Source organism: Pseudophryne corroboree, chromosome 2 (genome assembly GCF_028390025.1).
Source record: "Pseudophryne corroboree isolate aPseCor3 chromosome 2, aPseCor3.hap2, whole genome shotgun sequence".
NCBI lineage: Eukaryota > Metazoa > Chordata > Amphibia > Anura > Myobatrachidae > Pseudophryne > Pseudophryne corroboree.
This window is the reverse complement of record NC_086445.1, coordinates 1053314458-1053336552: the sequence shown is the minus strand read 5'-3', so window position 1 is coordinate 1053336552 and position 22095 is coordinate 1053314458. Positions and strand designations below refer to the sequence as shown.

At 48.1% G+C, this 22095-nt stretch overlaps 1 protein-coding gene across 1 annotated transcript in view; it reads left to right on the top strand.

Moving 5' to 3' along the window:
• The window catches only part of GATD3 (glutamine amidotransferase class 1 domain containing 3), a 108129-nt gene that overhangs the window by 47878 nt on the left and 38156 nt on the right, over nucleotides 1-22095 (top strand). The gene's annotated exons all lie outside the window — the stretch shown is intronic.

Sequence of the window (22095 nt, the reverse complement as noted above, 5' to 3'; positions counted from 1 at the left end):
GTGAGCTGGATCCCGGGCAGATTCCTGGAAGTAAATTTAGGCGGGAAAACTTCCCTCAGCCTAAACTGAGCGTCACCGGGGCGGATACCAACCCTCCAGAATGGTATGATCAAAGATGAGTGACCACTCCCCACTGTCCATAGAGGACAATGGTAGCTGTGCATGTGGCCAAGGAATGCACAGCCCATGGGTAAACAATGATTGGTTGAGAACAACAGGGCGGACTTACCCCCTGCGGTATGTGTATTGGAGTAAGATAAAAGGAAGGCTGCAGCCCTATGAAAAGTGTATTCTACCATTTTCATTCTGCTGTAACATCTTGCTGTATTGCTGTTGCCCCTAGCAATAGTGAAGAGTCTTGTTTATTCGCCCAGTCTTAAATATCACCTGCCTCAACACGATTATTTCATCTTGTGACCTGCAGGGTTATGCCAAACCTAGCTCCGTTTTCCGGCTGTCCAGGGTGCACCCGGGTTCTCCAAGCTCCGCCTCCAGCCAGCTACCGGGTAGAGGCCTAGTCAAGCGACTAGTGGGGATTTGTCAACACCACACAGGGATGGTAAGACAGCGTGTTGACGCATACAGAGCAGAACCGTGGTTCCAGACGCCACGGCAGGGAGGAGTCTGCTGGTGGCAACATAGTACCCACCCACTGCGCGGTTACAGGCGGTAAGCGGGAGTCCCCTAACTGGCCAGGTCCCATGTAACCTAAATCTCCATTCTGTGACTGGGGCGGGACGCGAGGCGGCGAGGGCTGTCTTACGGAACCGTCCGGTCACAGATGTATTAATTGAAGCTTAATGTTACCATTGCTGTTTGCAGGAATCACACTTGCTGCCCCCTGAGATACTAAAATTGAATACACTGAAATGATGGGTTCTAGTTTCTGCAGCATATAATGCGAAGTCACGTGGCGTGGTCACATGACCCCAGTGATTCCTTCCCCGATTGCAGGTCCAGAGGGTCGGTTCTTAGTAGTGGACGTGTCCTTACAATACAAAGGTTTGTCCTCTGCAATGTTTCTGCCCCTAATGTGTTTTCCAAGCCGTTCCCCATTCTTTTTCCAGATTACATCTTTGCTGGTTCCTCACTGTGACAAACACATTATCCTTGCCGGAGATTTTATGTAGCGGCATCTACCATCCTAGACGTGTAACATTGACGTATGGTATCCCCTACCTAGCTAGTCAGCTCCATGTGATAGATGTATGGAGAGCTTGTCACCCGGTAGAGCGAGAATATACCTCTGCGGTTCATGGACTTTATTCCCTCGTGTCTCAGACTCTGGTATTGAGCCACTTTGTGTCTCTGACCATGCGGTCTGCTGGGTAAATATCACTACCTTCATGGACAAAGGTCCTTGTAGACAATGGAGATTCCATCGCTCTTCTCCAGCTCCCTCACACTCAGGAATATGCTGGCTGCAGCCTGGATGGACTACACACATAATCATTTAGCAGAACTCACCCTTATTATTCTGGCAAACCTCTAAACCCGTTGGTTCCAGGGTCTATTATCTCTTATCGCTCAAAAAGGGTCATTTATCCCTAGATGCACAATCCAGCCTGACCGAGGCGTGCCAGCGATCCAAACTGGCTCCTACTCTTGTAAACAGAAATGACTACTGTAACCAAACAATGTTGTATGATCAGCTGCTAACACAGAATCCAAATTCACATTTCTCTCAAATTGTAGATTTCACAAATGTGGTAACAGATCTGGGAGGTTAATATCTAATTTATTGAGGAGACAACGTTCCACTACGGTAATCAAGGGACTAATTCAGACCTGATGGCTAGGGTGCGTTTTTTTCATCCCTGCGATCAGGTAGTCACCGCCTACAGGGGGGAGGGGGAAATCGCTGCGCAGGTGTGCGATCGCATGTGCAGGAGTACAGAAGTTTGTGCAGTCTCTGCGCAGTCCAGGACTTACTCTTCCAGTGCGATGAAGGGGGCCGGAGCTGACGTCAGGCACCCTCCCTCCAAACGCCGGATCCCTCCTGCGTTTCTCCAGACACTCCCTGAAAATGGTCAGTTGCCACCCATATCAGCCTCTTCCTGTCAGTCACCTTGCGATCGCCTGTGCAATTGTTTTTCTTGCACCATCCCGTCGCTGACCAGCGCTCCCCGTCGCTGCGGATCGACACACCTGCGCATTGCGGTGCATGCGCAGTTCAGACCGTATCGCAGGTTGTACGAAAACGCAGCCTTGGGATCAGGTCTGAATTAGGCCCAAGTCTTTAAAGCGTCCAGACAGCACTGGCGTGAATACTGGTAGGGGGAGCTCGAGAGTTCTCTATACCTTTTATACTAAGGCTTTATTCTTTCCCCCGGATAGACTCTATAAGGAATAAGGTTTTCTGGGACTCTTTCTCTATCTCACAGCAGAACAATCTTCCCCTCTCCTGACTGCTGTCTCGGAGGAAGAAGTGTTGAGGGCTTCAAGCAACATAAATCTGGAAAGGCTCCAGGCTGGATGTCCTGATGGATGAATGAATATTAAAAAAATTTAGCCCCAAGGATAGGAGTCAGTTTTCAATTACTCTTTAATTCTCTCCTTTCTGGTACCTCTCCCCCCTCTATTTTACCTCTGCTTCCCTAAAGGTATTTCATAAGGCTGACCGCGACCCCACCCTTCCAGACTCGTATAGGCCGATATCACACGGATTATTAACTATTCACTAAAATGTAATCTGACCGATTTAAGTCCTAATACCCACCAATCTACATATTGACCAATCTGGCATTATCTGGGGGCGTCATTCTGCAGTTAACATACGGAAGGTTCTTACAGTGATGCAATAGCTGCTCTGGTATTCCCCAACAACATGCAATATTATCTCCTGATACTGAAAAGGCTTTGGACCTAGTAACGCGGGAACACGTATTTCATACTCTGTCGGTTTAGAATCCTGGAGGACTTCACCTCAATACTCAATTGTACATAGGAGCCTCATCCCAAATCCTGTGTAACAGCTACCTCCCCTACCCCCCCATTTGAAATACAAGAAGTGACGAGACGAGGTGGTCCTTTATCACCATTGCTGTTGGCGGTAGCCTTAGAATCATAAGCACTTGCAGATCCCTGTGGTTCACGTGCGATCGCAAGAAGTGAAATGAAGTTTATTTGCAGATGTTATTAAACATTCCAGTATCTATACCAGCGATTAGAGATATCATGAATGACTTTGGCTCCTTCTCAGGGTTCTGGGTAATCTATTCTAAATCCACCTACTCCCACTGATAACTGATCCTGCATTCTTCAGGTCCTGTCCTTCCGCAATTCTCTATGTCACACCCCTCTTAAATATCTGGGTATACTGGTTCCATTGAAATTGGAATCCCTATATACGGAGAATTTTAAGCCTGTGTTGATTTCCCTTGAGGAACTGTTGACTAATTGGATCAGTTTTCACTTCTCATTGTCTGGAAGGATTGCAGCGATCAAGAGTATTGCTTTTCCAAAACTCTCCTATTTACCATTAATCTTCTCTAAACGTGATCTGAACAAAATTTAACTCCCTGTTTCTAAATTCATATGGGCCTGTAAGAAGCCAAAGATTCCATTTGCTAGATTACAGCTTCCCAAATCAGAGGGTGGGTTCCATATGACAGATATTTTGTCTTTTTCTTATGCGGCCCTCTGTACACATGTTACCGACTGGTTCATGAGAAGATCCGTATATAGGAATGGAGAGCTAGAAGAGACTCTCTTGTATCCATACTCACCTGCTGCCCTGCTACACATGCCTACACTTATTACCTGCTAATACCTTAGAGTAGTGGTTCTCAAACTGTGTACCGTAGCACCCTGGGGTGCCTCGGGACACTTACAGGGGTGCCTTGGATTGTCTGTCCAGGACCAATTCAAATTATTTATGGTCAATGTAATAGGCAACACCAGCGCTGGTGGCTGCCAGTCATAAAACATGTGGACAACCAGAAGTGACTCCTGTCCCCACCACATAATTGAACCTAAGGATGACATATAAACACAGTTTACTCATTTTAATATTTCTAAGCTTCTCAATAAGAATCTTTTGGCCTACGGGTGCTGTGAAAAAGATTCTGATACTCTAGGGCACCGTGATTCAAAACCGTTTGGGAACCACTGGCCTAGAGAATGTTCTCTTTAAAGATTGCTATTTTACCACATTCTGGGGAAACCCTAGCTTCACTCCTGACCCCCTGAGAATGTCACATTCAGTGTGCGGACAGCTGAGGCTATTTTTGCTGGTGGTACGATTCTAACTTGCTTCTCTGGCTGAAAATGCCAATTGCCTAAAAAGCTATGTTTTATGTTTCTTCAGGCCCGTCACTTTGCCCACTCACAACCTCAACCTTTTTCTGATGTAAGTGATACAACCCCCTCTCGTCTCTTCGGTCCGTTGAAAATACATTGAGATATCGGATCAGACATTTATATTCCTGTCTCGTTTCAACTAGAAAGGATGTTCTTAAACGGCAGCTTTAAAATGGTCTTTAGACATTCCCTCCGTTCCCGGTACTAATGAAACTGTTCCACCACCCTCAATCATTGACAATCTGCCTACTTACAGCTGGGCTTATGTTTCTCAGCTTCAACGCAGTCACTTTGCTCCAGGTGAACGGGGAATTGTACAAAGTGTGGAGTGGGGGGGCTTCCTTCTTCCACAATTTTTGGGAGTGCGGCCAGCAGTGAGTATGTGCAATTATCATCTGCCCTCTGATATAGAAGAGGCAGGGGGAGGTGAATGTTATTCAGCTGTTGGGGAACACGGATAGTGTTGGGGCATAGTGGCACTGATTGAGTTTGGGTACTTTAAAGGTAGCCCTTGACCTTATCTCTCTCTCCCCATACCCTGCGCCAGTATAGTTTGTGCCGTGGGTGTGGGGGCTGTGTTTTTGGATCTACTTACAGTATATCCCTTTCTCATACGTCCTAGAGGATGCTGGGGTCCACTTCAGTACCATGGGGTATAGACGGTTCCGCAGGAGCCATGGGCACTTTAAGACTTTTCATTGGGTGTGAACTGGCTCCTCCCCCTATGCCCCTCCTCCAGACCTCAGTTTTAGAAATGTGCCCAGGCAGACTGGTCGCACTCCAGTGGAGCTCTACTGAGTTTCTCTGAAAAGACTTATGTTAGGTTTTTTATTTTCAGGGAGGACTGCTGGCAACAGACTCCCTGCTTCTTGGGACTGAGGGGGCAGAAGTAGGAACCAACTTCCTCAGAGTTTCATGGCTCTGCTTCTGGCTGACAGGACACCATTAGCTCCTGAAGGGTACTGAACACTAGCTGCGGCTATGTGCTCACTCCCACAGCACGCCGTCACCCCCCTCACAGAGCCAGAAGTCAGAAGACAGGTGAGTGTTAGAAGACAGATCTTCAATCAAGGTGACGGCTAAAGGTACCGCGCGGCTGGCGGGAGCACTGCGCGCCATACTGCCCACACAACACAGGCACTGCAGGGTGCAGGGGGGGGGGGGAGCCTTGGGCAGCATGACACCTTAAAAAACTGGTAGGAAAGCGGCATAAGATGCCATGACACAGCCCTACCCCCGCCAGTATAAATAATAATATCAGAATCTCTGAGGAGAAACGCGCCATTGCGAGGGCGGAGCTTCTTCCTCAGTCAGCCAGCACACTGTTCAGCACTATTTTCTCTCTCTCCTCAGGCTGCAGGGACAACGCTGGTCCTCCTCCACTACTGAATACAAGTATCAGGGTGCAAAACAGGGGGGGCACAGTGAATTTGGTGCTTTATATTGTGTATTTACATTATAAAAAAGCGCTGTATGTCAGTGGGCATTTTGTCTTTCACAGTCATTGTGTTACAGGCGCTGGGTTTGTGAACTGGCTGCTCCTATTTGTGTCCTTCTGACAGATTTTACTGTGGGTCTGTCCCCTATAAGTCCCGGAGTGTCTGTGGTGTGTTGTGCACGTGTGTGACATGTCTGAGGCAGGGAGCTCTCCCCTGAGGGAGCCATTTTAGGGACACAGGGTTGTAATGTGGTGGCGCCGGCACACCACTAGTCTGAATGGGTGAAAGAAATACGTGATAGTGTGAATCATATCAGTAAGAGATTAGATAAGTCTGAGTCTCATGCAGAAAGCTGGAGAAAATCAGTTGAAGATGTGATTTTTCAGAGTTCTGCTGTCTCATCCGCAGGTGACCCCTCTGGGTCACATAAGAGACCGTTTGCAAACATTTTACATACTGATACCGACACGGACTCTGATTCTTGTGTCGACGATAGTGATTCCAGGGAGGTAGATCCTAAATTGTCAAAAAACATACAATGTAAGGTAACTTTGCCTCCTTCCCACGAGCTCGATACTCTTTTTGAGGGGGTTTGGGTGAATCCTGAAAAGAAATGTCATATTCCCAAAAGATGGGAGTCACCCCCGGTGTTAGACAGTGCGCTGTCAAGTTTGACAAAAAAGGTGATTCTCCCTGCACCTGGGACAGCTTCAATAAAGGAGCCGGCAGACTGCAAAATGGAGACGACGTTAAAATCTATTTATGTGGCCAATGGTACGCTGCTCAGACCCACAATTGCTTGCGCATGGGTGAGTCGTGCTATTGAAAAATGGTCTGATAACTTGTCATTAGAAATTGACACGAGTTACTCCTAACGTTAGGTAACATCAAAGATGCTGCCGCATACATGCTGGAAGCTATGAAGGATATTGGACTCTTGGGGTTCAACAGCCGCTACCATGGCAGTATCGACTCGGAGGGCGTTGTGGATTCGCCAGTGGAACGCGGATGCAGATTCCAAAAGAAATATGGAGGCTCTCCCGTATAAAGGTGAAGCCTTATTTGGTGATGGGCTGGATGCGTTAGTCTCGGCATCTACCGCAGGTAAGTCGACATTCTTGCCTTATGCTCCTGCACCGGCAAAAAAGACACATTACTCTCACATGCAGTCCTTTCGGCCCAACAAATACAAAAAGGCCAAAGGTTCCCCCTTCTTTGCAGATAGAGGAAGGGGAAAAGGAAAGAAGTCCGCAGCGTCTCCTGGATCCCAGGAGCAGAAGTCTACCCCTGCTTTTGCCAAATCTGCAGCATGACGCTGGGGCTCCCTTGCGGGAGTCCGCTCGGGTGGGAGCACGTCTGAAACTTTTCAGTCAAATTTGGATTCAATCTGGCCTGGACCCATGGGTCTTACAAATAGTGTCCCAGGGGTACAGACTGGAGTTTCAAGACGTCCCCCCATGCCGATTTTTCATATCGACCCTGCCAGCTTCTCTTCCAGAAAGAGAGGCAGTAACAACGGCAATTCAAAACTATGTCAAGATCAGGTCATTATCCTGGTACCTTTGTCACAACAAGGAGAAGGTTTTTATTCAAGCCTCTTCGTAGTTCCGAAGCCGGACGGCTCGGTCAGACCGATTTTAAACCTGAAAAATCTGAATCTCTACCTGAAAAGGTTCAAGTTCAAAATGGAATCCCTGAGGGCGGTGATTTCCAGTCTGGAGGAGAGGGACTTCATGGTGTCAGTAGACATAAAGGATGCTTACTTGCATGTTCCCAATTATCCTCCTCACCAAGCTTATCTGAGATTCGCAGTACAGGATTGCCATTACCAGTTCCAGACGTTGCCGTTCGGTCTCTCCACGGCTCCGAGGGTATTCACCAAGGTGATGGCGGAGATGATGGTCCTCCTTCGTCAAAAAGGAGTCAATATAATTCCTTATCTGGACGATCTCCTAATAAAAGTGAGATCCAGGGAACAGTTGGAGCGGAACATCGCACTCTCCCTGTCAATACTCCAACAACACGGTTGGATCATGAATTTTCCAAAGTCGCAGTTGGAACCAACAACAAGATTGTCTTTTTTAGGGATGATTCTGGACACAGAGGTACGGAGAGTATTTCTTCCAGTGGAAAAGGCTCTGGAAATCCAGAAAATGGTCAAACAATTATTGAAACCAACAAGAGTGTCGATCCATCAATGCATTCGGTTGTTGAGGAAAATGGTAGCGGCCTACGAGGCCATACAGTTTGGCCGATTTCATGCCAGAGTTTTCCAGTGGGACCTGTTGGACAAGTGGTCCGGATCCCACCTACACATGCACCAGAAGATAATCCTGTCCTTTAAAACCAGGATTTCGCTCCTGTGGTGGCTACACAGTTCTCACCTACTAGAGGGACGCAGGTTCGGGATTCAGGACTGGGTCCTGGTAACCGCGGATGCAAGTCTCCGAGGCAGGAGAGCTGTCACACAGGTGGAAAACTTACAAGGAAATTGGTCAAGTCAGGAAGCCTGCCTTCACATAAACGTTCTGGAATTGAGAGCCATTTACAACGGCCTTTTACAAGTGGTACATCTTCTTCAAGATCATCCCGTGCAGATCCAGTCGGACAATGTAACAGCAGTCGCGTACATAAACAGGCAAGGCGGAACGAAAAGTAGGGCGGCAATGGCAGAGGTGACAAGGATTCTCCTCTGGGCAGAAAGACATGTAAGAGCTCTGTCAGCAATTTTCATTCCGGGAGTGGACAACTGGGAAGCAGACTTCCTCAGCAGACACGTTCTCCATCCAGGAGAGTGGGGCCTTCACCAAGAAGTCTTTGCAGAGGTGACAAGTCTTTGGGGAGTTCCTCAAGTAGACATGATGGCATCTCGTCTAAAGAAGAAGCTTCAGAGATATTGTTCCACAAGCAATAGCAGTGGATGCACTTGGTGACCCAGTGGGTGTTTCGGTCGGTATATGTGTTCCCTCCACTTCCACTGATTCCAAAAGTTCTCAAAATAATAAGAAGAACAAGAGTTCGAGCAATCTTCATTGCCCCAGACTGGCCAAGGAGGGCTTGGTATCCAGATCTTCCGGAGTTGCTCATAGAAGATCCTCGGCCTCTTCCTCGAGAGGACCTACTACAGCAGGGGCCGTGTGTTTATCAAGACTTACTGCTGCTATATTTGACGTCATGGCTGTTGAGCGCCGGATCCTAGCCCGAAAGGGTATTCTCAAGGAAGTCATCCCCACTCTTATTCAGGCCAGGAAAGGAGTAACGTCTAAACATTACCACCGTATTTGGAGAAAATATGTGTCTTGGTGTGAATCCAAGAAAGCTCCTACGGAAAAGTTTGAATTGGGACGTTTTCTCCAGGCTGGTGTGGATGCGGGCCTGATATTGGGGTCAATCAAGGTCCAGATTTCAAACTTCTTTCAGAAACAGTTGGCCTCCTTTCCAGAAGTTCAGACGTTCGTGAAAGGGGTTCTGCACATCCAGCCTCCTTTTGTGCCTCCAGTGGCACCATGGGACCTTAATGTGGTGTTGCAGTTCCTTCAATTAGATTGGTTTGAACCTCTGCAGGAGATAGAATTGAAGTTTCTCACTTGGAAAGTGGTGATGCTTTTGGCCTTGGCATCTGCAAGTCGGGTGTCTGAGTTGGGGGCCTTGTCTCACAAGACACCTTACCTGATCTTCCATGCATTTTCTTCCAAAGGTGGTTTCATCTTTACACATAAACCAACCTATTGTGATGCCAGTAGCTACTGACACTTTCACTGAGTCAGAGTCTCTTGATGTGGTTAGAGCTTTGAAGATTTATGTCGCAAGAACAGCTCGGATACGGAAAACAGAGGCTCTGTTTGTCCTGTATGCTCCCAACAAGATTGGGTGTCCTGCTTCTAAGCAGACTATTGCGCGCTGGATCAGAGGTACGATTCAGCACGCTCATTCTACGGCAGGATTGCCGATACCGAAGTCGGTGAAGGCCCATTCTTCTAGGAAAGTGGGCTCATCCTCGGCAGCTGCCCGGGGCGTCTCAGCTTTACAACTTTACCGAGCGGCTACTTGGTCGGGGTCAAACACATTTGCTAAGTTTTATAAGTTTGACACTTTGGCCGATGAGGACCTCAAGTTCGGTCAATCGGTGCTGCAGAGTCATCCGCACTCTCCCGCCCGTACTGGAGCTTTGGTATAACCCCATGGTACTGAAGTGGACCCCAGCATCCTCTAGGACATATGAGAAAATAGGATTTCTCTGACGTCCTAGTGGATGCTGGGAACTCCGTAAGGACCATGGGGAATAGACGGGCTCCGCAGGAGACTGGGCACTCTAAAAGAAAGATTAGGTACTATCTGGTGTGCACTGGCTCCTCCCTCTATGCCCCTCCTCCAGACCTCAGTTAGATTTCTGTGCCCGGCCGAGCTGGATGCACACTAGGGGCTCTCCTGAGCTCCTAGAAAGAAAGTATATGTTAGGTTTTTTATTTTACAGTGAGACCTGCTGGCAACAGGCTCACTGCAACGAGGGACTAAGGGGAGAAGACGCGAACCTACCTGCTTGCAGCTAGCTTGGGCTTCTTAGGCTACTGGACACCATTAGCTCCAGAGGAATCGACCGCAGGACCCGTCCTTGATGTTCGTTCCCGGAGCCGCGCCGCCGTCCCCCTTACAGAGCCAGAAGCATGAAGATGGTCCGGAAAATCGGCGGCAGAAGACTTCAGTCTTCACCAAGGTAGCGCACAGCACTGCAGCTGTGCGCCATTGCTCCTCATACACACTTCACACTCCGGTCACTGAGGGTGCAGGGCGCTGGGGGGGGGCGCCCTGAGCAGCAATAAAAACACCTTGGCTGGCAAAATAATCACAATATATAGCCCCAGAGGCTATATATGTGATAATTACCCCTGCCAGAATCCATAAAAAAGCGAGAGAAAAGTCAGCGAAAACGGGGCGGAGCTATCTCCCTCGGCACACTGGCGCCATTTTCTCTTCACAGTGTAGCTGGAAGACAGCTCCCCAGGCTCTCCCCTGTAGTTTTCAGGCTCAAAGGGTTAAAAAGAGAGGGGGGGCACAAAATTTAGGCGCAATATTGTTTATACAAGCAGCTATTGGGGAAAATTCACTCTGTGATAGTGTTTATCCCTACATTATATAGCGCTCTGGTGTGTGCTGGCATACTCTCTCTCTGTCTCCCCAAAGGGCTGTGTGGGGTCCTGTCCTCAGTCAGAGCATTCCCTGTGTGTGTGCGGTGTGTCGGTATGGCTGTGTCGACATGTTTGATGAGGAGGCTTATGTGGAGGCGGAGCAGATGCCGATAAATGGGATGTCGCCCCTGTGGGCCGACACCAGAGTGGATGGATAGGTGGAAGGTATTAACCGACAGTGTCAACTCCTTACATAAAAGGCTGGATGACGTAACAGCTATGGGACAGCCGGCTTCTCAGCCCGCGCCTGCCCAGGCGTCTCAAAGGCCATCAGGGGCTCAAAAACGCCCGCTCCCTCAGATGGCAGACACAGATGTCGACACAGAGTCTGACTCCAGTGTCGACGAGGTTGAGACATATACACAATCCACTAGGAACATCCGTTACATGATCCCGGCAATAAAAAATGTGTTACACATTTCTGACATTAACCCAAGTACCACTAAAAAAGGGTTTTATGTTTGGGGAGAAAAAGCAGGCAGTGTTTTGTTCCCCCATCAAATGAGTGAATGAAGTGTGAAAAAGCGTGGGTTCCCCCGATAAGAAACTGGTAATTTCTAAAAAGTTACTGATGGCGTACCTTTTCCCGCCAGAGGATAAGTTACGCTGGGAGATATCCCCTAGGGTGGATAAGGCGCTCACACGTTTGTCAAAAAAGGTGGCACTGCCGTCTTAGGATACGGCCACTTTGAAGGTACCTGCTGATAAAAAGCAGGAGGCTATCCTGAAGTCTGTATTTACACACTCAGGTACTAGACTGAGACCTGCAGATAGTGCTGCTGCAGCGTGGTCTGTAACCCTGTCAAACAGGGATACTATTTTGCGAACATAAGTCGTCGTCTTATATATGAGGGATGCACAGAGGGATATTTTGCCGGCTGGCATCCAGAATTAATGCAATGGCCATTCTGTCAGGAGGGTATTAGAGACCCGACACTGGACAGGTGATGCTGACTTTAAAAGGCACATAGAGCCTTATAAGGGTGAGGAATTGTTTGGGGATGGTCTCTGGGACCTCGTATCCACAGCAACAGCTGGGAAGAAATTTTTTTACCTCAGGTTTCCTCACAGCCTAAGAAAGCACTGTATTATCAGGTACAGTCCTTTCGGCTTCAGAAAAGCAAGCGGGTCAAAGGCGTTGCCTTTCTGCGCAGAGACGAGGGAAGAGGGAAAAAGCTGCACCAGTCAGCCAGTTCCCAGAATCAAAATTCTTCCCCCGCTTCCTCTGAGTCCACCGCATGACGCGGGGGCTCCACAGGCGTAGCCAGGTACGGTGGGGGGCCGCCTCAAAAATTTCAGCGATCAGTGGGCTTGCTCACAGGTGGATCCCTGGATCCTTCAAGTAGTATCTCAGGGGTACAGGCTGGAATTCGAGGCGTCTCCCCCCCGCCGTTTCCTCAAATCTGCCTTGCCGACAACTCCCTCAGGCAGGGAGGCTGTGCTAGAGGCATATTCACAAGCTGTATTCCCAGCAGGTGATAGTCAAGGTGCCCCTACTTCAACAAGGACGGGGTTACTATTCCACACTGTTTGTGGTACCGAAACCGGACGGTTCAGTGAGACCCATTTTAAATTTGAAGTCCTTGAACACATACATAAAAAAATTCAAGTTCAAGATGGAATCGCTCAGGGCGGTTATTGCAAGCCTGGAGGAGGGGGATTACATGGTATCCCTGGACATCAAGGATGCTTACCTACATGTCCCCATTTACCATCCTCACCAGGAGTACCTCAGATTTGTGGTACAGGATTGCCATTACCAATTCCAAACACTGCCGTTTGGACTGTCCACGGCACCGAGGGTCTTTACCAAGGTAATGACAGAAATGATGATACTCCTTCGAAAAAAGGGAGTTTTTAATTATCCCGTACTTGGACGATCTCCTTATAAAGGCGAGGTCCATGGAGCAGTTGTTGGTCGGAGTAGCACTATCTCGGGAAGTGCTACAACAGCACGGATGGATTCTATACACACAGCTGGTTCCTACCACACGCCTGCTGTTCCTGGGGATGGTTCTGGACACAGAACAGAAAAAAAGTGTTTCTCCCGCAGGAGAAAGCCAAGGAGCTGTCCTCTCTAGTCAGAGACCTCCTGAAACCAAAACAGGTATCGGTGCATCACTGCACACGAGTCCTGGGAAAAATGGTAGCTTCTTACGAAGCAAAATTCCATTCGGCAGGTTCCATGCAAGAACCTTTCAGTGGGACCTCTTGGACAAGTGGTCGGAATCGCATCTTCAGATGCATCGGCTGATAACCCTGTCTCCAAGGACCCGGGTATCTCTACTGTGGTGGCTGCAGAGTGCTCATCTTGGGTCCTGGTAACCACGGATGCCAGCCTTTGAGGCTGGGGGGCAGTCACACAGGGAAGAAATTTCCAAGGACTTTGGTCAAGTCAGGAGTCGTCCCTACACATAAATATTCTGGAACTGAGGGCCATTTACAATGCCCTAAGTCTGGCAAGGCCTCTGCTTCAAAACCAGCCGGTACTGATCCAATCAGACAACATCACGGCAGTCGCCCATGTAAACCGACAGGGCGGCACAAGAAGCAGGATGGCGATGGCAGAAGCCACAAGGATTCTCCGATGGGCGGAAAATCACGTCTTAGCACTGTCAGCAGTGTTCATTCCGGGAGTGGACAACTGGGAAGCAGACTTCCTCAGCAGACACGACCTCCACCCAGGAGAGTGGGGACTTCATCCAGAAGACTTCCAACTGTTGGTAAACCGTTGGGAAAGGCCACAGGTGGACATGATGGCGTCCCGCCTAAACAAAAAAACTAGATATTGCGCCAGGTCAGGGGACCCTCAGGCAATAGCTGTGGACGCTCTAGTGACACCGTGGGTGTACCAGTCGGTTTATGTGTTCCCTCCTCTGCCTCTCATACCAAAGGTACTGAGAATAATAAGAAAACGAGGAGTAAGAACGATACTCGTGGTTCCGGATGGGCCAAGAAGAGCTTGGTACCCAGAACTTCAAGAAATAATATCAGAGGACCCATGGCCTCTACCGCTCAGACAGGATCTGCTACAGCAGGGGCCCTGTCTGTTCCAAGACTTACCGCGGCTGCGTTGGACGGCATGGCGGTTGAATTCCGGATCCTAAAGCAAAAGGGCATTCCGGAGGAAGTCATTCCTACGCTGATAAAAGCCAGGAAAGAAGTAACCGCAAACCATTATCACCGTATTTGGCGAAAATATGTTGCGTGGTGTGAGGCCAGGAAGGCCCCAACAGAGGAATTTCAGCTGGGTCGTTTTCTGCACTTCCTACAGTCAGGAGTGACTATGGGCCTAAAATTGGGTTCCATTAAGGTCCAGATTTCGGCTCTGTTGATTTTCTTCCAGAAAGAACTGGCTTCACTGCCTGGAGTTCAGACATTTGTAAAGGGAGTGCTACATATTCAGCCCCTTTTTTGTGCCTTCTGTGGCACCTTGGGATCTCAACGTGGTGTTGAGTTTCTTAAAATCACATTGGTTTGAGCCACTTAAAACTGTGGATTTGAAATATCTCACGTGGAAAGTGGTCATGTTATTGGCCTTGGCTTCGGCCAGGCGTGTGTCAGAATTGGCGGCTTTGTCATGTAAAAGCCCTTATCTGATTTTCCATATGGATAGGGCAGAATTGAGGACTCGTCCCCAGTTTCTCCCTAAGGTGGTATCAGCTTTTCACTTGAACCAACCTATTGTAGTGCCTGCGGCTACTAGGGACTTGGAAGATTCCAAGTTACTGGACGTAGTCAGGGCCTTAAAAATTTATATTTCCAGGACGGCTGGAGTCAGGAAAACTGACTCGTCTTTTATCCTGTAGGCACCCAAAAAAATAGGTGCTCCTGCTTCTAAGCAGACTATTGCTCGCTGAATTTGTAGCACAATTCAGCTGGAGCATTCTGCGGCTGGATTGCCGCATCCTAAATCAGTAACAGCCCATTCCACGAGGAAAGTGGGCTCATCTTGGGCGGCTGCCCGAGGGGTCTCGGCTTTACAACTTTGCCGAGCTGCAACTTGGTCAGGGGCAAACACGTTTGCTAAATTCTACAAATTTGATACCCTGGCTGAGGAGGACCTTGAGTTCTCTCATTCGGTGCTGCAGAGTCATCCGCACTCTCCCGCCCGTATGGGAGCTTTGGTATAATCCCCATGGTCCTTACGGAGTTCCCAGCATCCACTAGGACGTCAGAGAAAATAAGATTTTACTCACCGGTAAATCTATTTCTCGTAGTCCGTAGTGGATGCTGGGCGCCCATCCCAAGTGCGGATTGTCTGCAATACTTGTATATAGTTGTTGCCTAACTAAAGGGTTATTGTTGAGCCATCTGTTGAGAGGCTCAGTTATATTTCATACTGTTAACTGGGTATAGTATCACGAGTTATACGGTGTGATTGGTGTAGCTGGTATGAGTCTTACCCGGGATTCAAAATCCTTCCTTATTGTGTCAGCTCTTCCGGGCACAGTATCCTAACTGAGGTCTGGAGGAGGGGCATAGAGGGAGGAGCCAGTGCACACCAGATAGTACCTAATCTTTCTTTTAGAGTGCCCAGTCTCCTGCGGAGCCCGTCTATTCCCCATGGTCCTTACGGAGTTCCCAGCATCCACTACGGACTACGAGAAATAGATTTACCGGTGAGTAAAATCTTATTTTTAATACCTACCGATAAATCCTTTTCTACTAGTCCTTAGAGGATGCTGGGCGCCCGACCCAGTGCGTATTTTACCTGCAGTTTGTTCTTTATAGTTACACAAGTTGTGTTTCATTTGTTTTCAGCATGTTGCTGTAAATGGTTCATGCCTGTTGGCGTGTGTCATGTTGAATGCCATGTTGTGCGGCATGGTTGAGGTGTGAGCTGGTATGAATCTCACCATTAGTATATAAGTAAATCCTTTCCTCGAAATGTCCGTCTCCCTGGGCACAGTTCCTACAACTGAGGTCTGGAGGAGGAGCATAGAGGGAGGAGCCAGTTCACACCCTTTGAAAAGTCTTAATGTGCCCATGGCTCTTGTGGAACCATCTATACCCCATGGTACTGAAGTGGATCCCAGCATCCTCTACGGACTAGGAGAAAAGGATTTACTGGTAGGTATTAAAATCCTATTTTTACTGCAATCCAGGGTCCATCCCGGGTTACTGAACATGGGTTTCAATGTGTCACAGTGACTTGAAACCCTGTTTTGCAGCGCAGGCTGGATCCATGTTATTTCCGGGGCTTCCCTTTGCTGGTGCTTGGAGATGTCAAGTGCAAGGAGCTGAAGAGAGCCATAGTGGTACTTCCGCTGCTGGGTCTCCATTGCCGACATGCCAGAAGATCAGCTATCAGGTAAGTAATCCTCTCCCATTTATAGGAGAAGACCTTTTCTTCTACCAGCCACCTTGGGCACTGGGACCTGTATCCTTTAGGAGTACAGATCTCAGGGTACTCATGACTGGGTATTTTTAGGCTGACTGCTAGGGATTAAAATGTGCCAAAGTCTTCAGACTCATGCTCAACACCCTGAAATCTCAAGGAGCACCGCTTCTCTTCAGACTCGTGCTCAACACACTGAAATCTCACGGAGCACCGCTTCTCTTCAGACTCGTGCTCAACACCCTGAAATCTCACGGAGCACCGCTTCTCTTCAGACTCGTGCTCAACACACTGAAATCTCACGGAGCACCGCTTCTCTTCAGACTCGTGCTCAACACCCTGAAATCTCACGGAGCACCGCTTCTCTTCAGACTCGTGCTCAACACACTGAAATCTCACGGAGCACCGCTTCTCTTCATACTCGTGCTCAACACACTGAAATCTCACAGAGCACTGCTTCTCTTCATACTCGTGCTCAACACACTGAAATCTCACGGAGCACCGCTTCTCTTCAGACTCGTGCTCAACACCCTGAAATCTCACGGAGCACCGCTTCTCTTCAGACTCGTGCTCAACACACTGAAATCTCACGGAGCACCGCTTCTCTTCAGACTCGTGCTCAACACACTGAAATCTCACGGAGCACCGCTTCTCTTCAGTCTCGTGCTCAACACACTGAAATCCCACAGAGCACCACTTCTCTTCAGACTCGTGCTCAACACACTGAAATCTCACAGAGCACTGCTTCTCTTCAGACTCGTGCTCAACACACTGAAATCTCACAGAGCACCGCTTCTCTTCAGACTCGTGCTCAACACACTGAAATCTCACGGAGCACTGCTTCTCTTCAGACTCGTGCTCAACACACTGAAATCTCACAGAGCACCACTTCTCTTCAGACTCGTGCTCAACACACTGAAATCTCACGGAGCACCGCTTCTCTTCAGACTCGTGCTCAACACACTGAAATCTCACAGAGCACCACTTCTCTTCAGACTCGTGCTCAACACACTGAAATCTCACAGAGCACCGCTTCTCTTCAGACTCGTGCTCAACACACTGAAATCTCACAGAGCACCGCTTCTCTTCAGACTCGTGCTCAACACACTGAAATCTCACGGAGCACCGCTTCTCTTCAGACTCGTGCTCAACACACTGAAATCTCACAGAGCACCGCTTCTCTTCAGACTCGTGCTCAACACACTGAAATCTCACAGAGCACCGCTTCTCTTCAGACTCGTGCTCAACACCCTGAAATCTCACGGAGCACCGCTTCTCTTCAGACTCGTGCTCAACACACTGAAATCGCACGGAGCACCGCTTCTCTTCAGACTCGTGCTCAACACCCTGAAATCTCACGGAGCACCGCTTCTCTTCAGACTCGTGCTCAACACACTGAAATCTCACGGAGCACCGCTTCTCTTCATACTCGTGCTCAACACACTGAAATCTCACAGAGCACTGCTTCTCTTCATACTCGTGCTCAACACACTGAAATCTCACGGAGCACCGCTTCTCTTCAGACTCGTGCTCAACACCCTGAAATCTCACGGAGCACCGCTTCTCTTCAGACTCGTGCTCAACACACTGAAATCTCACGGAGCACCGCTTCTCTTCAGACTCGTGCTCAACACACTGAAATCTCACGGAGCACTGCTTCTCTTCAGACTCGTGCTCAACACACTGAAATCTCACGGAGCACTGCTTCTCTTCAGTCTCGTGCTCAACACACTGAAATCTCACGGAGCACCACTTCTCTTCAGACTCGTGCTCAACACACTGAAATCTCACAGAGCACCGCTTCTCTTCAGACTCGTGCTCAACACACTGAAATCTCACAGAGCACCGCTTCTCTTCAGACTCGTGCTCAACACACTGAAATCTCACGGAGCACCGCTTCTCTTCAGACTCGTGCTCAACACACTGAAATCTCACAGAGCACCGCTTCTCTTCAGACTCGTGCTCAACACACTGAAATCTCACGGAGCACCACTTCTCTTCAGACTCGTGCTCAACACACTGAAATCTCACAGAGCACCGCTTCTCTTCAGACTCGTGCTCAACACACTGAAATCTCACAGAGCACCGCTTCTCTTCAGACTCGTGCTCAACACACTGAAATCTCACAGAGCACCGCTTCTCTTCAGACTCGTGCTCAACACACTGAAATCTCACAGAGCACCACTTTATTAGATGTCGTACTTGAATCCTTCCCAATATATGATTTTCTGGCATTGTATTCCAGTGGCAACATGTGTTTCCACTGGGGGACAAAGTGTTCTCATTGAGGGGTTTAGTGAAGTCTGTTTGTGCATAGGTGACTGAGGGTTCTAGGGACGGTAGTGTCATTTTCTAGTAGGGTTCAGTTTGTGCTGTTTCACTCCAGGGAAATTCCAGGTAAAACTTGTTTTGAGGTGTAGCAAGTCCCCTACAGATATGTCCTCATACATCTTTGCCGCAATGACGTCAAACAGCCCATCTTGGCACGCCAGGTCAGATGAGAATCTTCTATCTTCGGGCGTCTATTTTGTTGAAAATGCATAATCTTTGCATGCAGTGTGACTAGGACGCTTGTATATCTATGTATGACTGAGTCTGAGTCAGTACATGAAGTGCTACAATGTAGCAGCTGCAGCTTTTGCTCCAATACAAGTTCTGTTCTACTCCGAATACAGTGACTCAGTCACACACACAGTATACAGGTGTCATATATCACATTACTCCGTGCAGTCTCCTCGCTCACTCACACCAGGCATCCCGCACTGCGTGGCGCACTGAGGATGGGAGTATGAGGAAACGTCTGTCCCCATCAGTACATCAGTTTTGTTTGGTGTTAGTGGGGAGAGAATCTCACTTCATCATTTGGGATTGGGCGCTGGTAACAGCCAAACTACAAGGTAGGCGCACGGGCACACTTAAGCTTGTTGGAAGGATTTTTGCCCCTAGACGTCAGGGTGGGGTTCTATGCCTTAGTAAATGGATGCTATCTCTTGTGCGGGAAGGCAGTAAAACGATTGCCTGACAGCAACACAGCGTTGATATACTGTACCTCACCCATGCCATGTGATGACGCAATCGGCGGAGGGGCAATGTTTACTATGCGCACAGATAACGTAGTAGTTTTAAATCAAAACGATCCAATCCTACAGCACTAAACACCCTCTACGAACTGCAGCGTCTGATCAAACACTATATACTCTAAAAAGTAATCAGAGTAAAAGTGACGGACAGCGCATATAAAGAAAAGGAGCTAAAGAATGTAAATGGGGGAATCTGTTCCATGCACTCTGTAACATTTGAAATCCACAAATTACATTTTATTAAAAACACATCGCAACGTACAGAAAGCAATTCATGTGACCGGTGGATCTATTTTCTAAACCTTAATAACCAATGATGTTGAATTCAGTAGATCTGCGTAGCGTTACTGGTCTGCTGGTTTTTCTATCATTTAATAACATTTAGGCAAATAAACATCCAAACAAATGACAAGTCCGTTCGTAGGGGCCGTTGGAATATTCTCCACAATGGCGCTATCTCCAGAGAAGACTCTCTATTACCGGAGCCCGAGACCTTACACGTGGGTGCGCGGCATGTAAAGCCTCTGTTTGTGCTTCCTATAGCTCCATGCCATTGGAGTCCGTTGTGGATCGTTGATGTGTTTCCTTTGAGTTTCCTTTGAGCTTTTAGATTTGGTGAAGTAAAGGTTTCTCACGTGGAATAGTTTCTTATTATCCATAAAGACCGTACTGTCCTTAGGGCCAAGGCTTTGTGTTTGTTTTTTAAAGTGGTCTCAGTTTTAACATGAATCAGAGTATTATTATTCCAGTTTTGGATCATCATATGTCTACATAAGAAGAAGGCTATTGTTGCATGCTTTGAAGAATCTGAGGACTTATGTTCAGAGCACAGAATATCTGCAAGCGATGTCTGGTCTTATATGATGCTCAGAACATAGTGTGGCTGGCATCTAAACAGTCTTTCTCCGGCAGGGTCCACAGGTTATCCACAGGATAACAATGGAGATATGGTGGAGCGACAGCGGACTGGCACCAAACGATCACAAGCTTTCAGGCTTCCCAGGATGCAACGGGCCCGTCCATATATCCCCGTCCACTGGCTCAGGCAAATCAGTTTTTTGTTTGGTGCGACAGGAGCCGGACCATGGTCACAGGGCTGCTGTTCTTTGGCAGCCCTAAGCTTTCTTATTTTATTTTTATAGTCTTACTATGTTTTTGAGCGATCTTTCTTAACAGCGTCTAATACGCATATTGGAAAGAGTCGCTCCAACAACTCTCTGCCGGGTCGCAACAACGCTTACCCATGTGTACAGTGCTGTCTCGGCGGGCGTCTGTGTCGGATGTACTAGCAGGTCCAGCAGACGTTACCAGGCTGTGGCCGGAGCACGGGGAGAAGGTAAGGCATCGGTTTCCCATAGTCGGGGAATACGGACACAGCCGCACTGTATTGGAAGAAGACTACCAAACAGTAACTGACGTGCCGCCACCACGGGTGCTCCAGCGCTAGGCCTTAGGGATTATAAGGCACCAGGATTAGTATGAGGCTGCGATCCCTAGGGTTGATGTCAGCGGTGGGGAGTCAGGCGCTCTCCTGGTCGCCCCTCCCCCCAGTTCATGACCAGTTTCTGCGAGTCTCCCGCCATGAACTGTTGCCTCACTTCCGTCTCAGACGCTACCATGAGGGGTCTTGGTCGCAGCATAGGCCGCTGCGTCTGTGTTCACTAAGCGCTACCGCGATGAGACCCGGTCACAATACAGGCGTCTGTATGGCCGGTGCGTCTGTATGCATAGTGCGTCTTTGTTCACTTAAAGTTCCCGGAGCGGTGGTGTGCACTAGTAGCGTCTGGATCCACTCAGCGTTCGCTAACGTATTGATCAATCTTGGAAGTGAGGTGAGTCTCCCTGTATCCCACTCTACCGAGTACGGGTTATACAGCACTAAATTTCTATCTACTTTTGTCAGTATGAATAGTTAAGTTTACGTGCCTATTGCATATGAGTCTGTGTACCTATCTGTGGTTTTCTTCGCAATGTGTCTGAATACGTTAAGATTTGTATAAAACAGAATTCAGTAATATGTACTCCTACATACTTTAAAATGTGTTTTAGTTGATAATATGCTCATATGACTAATATATATAACGTGACTGACTGCTAGTGTGATTGCTGACTTTATATATGTTTGTCAGTTGATCTACTGATCCTCAATGCTGGTGCATGGGTAAGGGTCAGATTGATATCACTTTAGAACCATAAAGTGGATACAATCACAAATTGTGTAGTACACGGTGAAAGTGCTGATTATTTATCATGTCTAAAAGCGGCAAAGGTGACGAGAGTAGACTTACAGTAACACCAACACTCATATCATGTTGTCTTGCAAAAACTGTATTAACCTCTCTGATCTAGTACAGTATGGTTTGCTTGTCAGCATGATACAAGGAAGATCTCTGATCTACGTCAAGTACAGATAAATCCCCTGGGCGATGTTTACACAGACTTTGTCCAGTATAGCTGAAAGGTTAATTCCTACAGCTTCGATACCAGGTATAGGGTTCATTATTAACCCATGCAGGCAGCTCTCTACCTACGGTATCCCCAACAGCTTCTCTAATAATACAAGCTGAGAAACAGAGTGTAAATAAATCATCAACTGCACAGGCTACACAGGATGATTCATCAGACGATGAAAGCTCTATATACTCTTCTTCGGCATACAAAGAACAGATAAAAGGTATCAGCTCAGTGAATATAGCTGAGTTAATGAGAGCAGTAAAGGTTTTTCTGTCCTTAGAGGATTCAGCAGA